Source organism: Carlito syrichta, unplaced genomic scaffold (assembly GCF_000164805.1).
Source record: "Carlito syrichta isolate Samal-C Ts95f unplaced genomic scaffold, Tarsius_syrichta-2.0.1 Scaffold302518, whole genome shotgun sequence".
Taxonomy (NCBI): domain Eukaryota; kingdom Metazoa; phylum Chordata; class Mammalia; order Primates; family Tarsiidae; genus Carlito; species Carlito syrichta.
This window is the reverse complement of record NW_007246614.1, coordinates 274,539-275,220: the sequence shown is the minus strand read 5'-3', so window position 1 is coordinate 275,220 and position 682 is coordinate 274,539.

Here is a 682-nt window from a genome sequence, read left to right as displayed (position 1 = left end):
CCGGCCACCGCAACCTCGCTGCTGGGCTCCGGCGATCATTCCGCCTCAGCCTTCCGAGTAGCCGGAATTACAGGCACGCGCTACCACGCCCGGCTGATTTTTTGATTTATTGTAGAGATGAGGTTTTGCTGCCCAGGCGGTACCGAACACGCGGGCTCAGGCAATCCACTCACCTCAACCTCCCAAAGGCGTGGGATTACAGGCTGAGCCACTGAGCCCGGCTCCCTCCTTTTTTATAAAGCAGTGTCCAGCATCTGTTGTTCCCATCTTTGCGCATGTGTGACCAGTGATCAAGATGTGCTCATGTATAAGAATAAGTGATACTCAGTTTTTTGTTTCTGTGGTAATTCACTTAGAATGATGGTCTCAAGCTGCACCCATGTTGCTGCAAAGGGCCTGATTTTGTTCTTCTGTATGGCTGCATAATATTTCATCATGCATATGGACCACATTTTCTTTATCCGGTTCACTTCAGTGGATATCTGGGTTGATTCCATGTTTTTGCTATTGTGAATAGTGCTGCAATAAACATATGCGTGCAGATGTCTTTTTGGTAGAGCAGTTTCTGTTCCTCTGGGTATATTCCCAGAAGTGGGATTGCTGGGTCATATGGTAGCTCAATTTTTGCTACTTTGAGAAAATGCCACACTACTTTTCACAAAGACTAAACTAGCATACATTC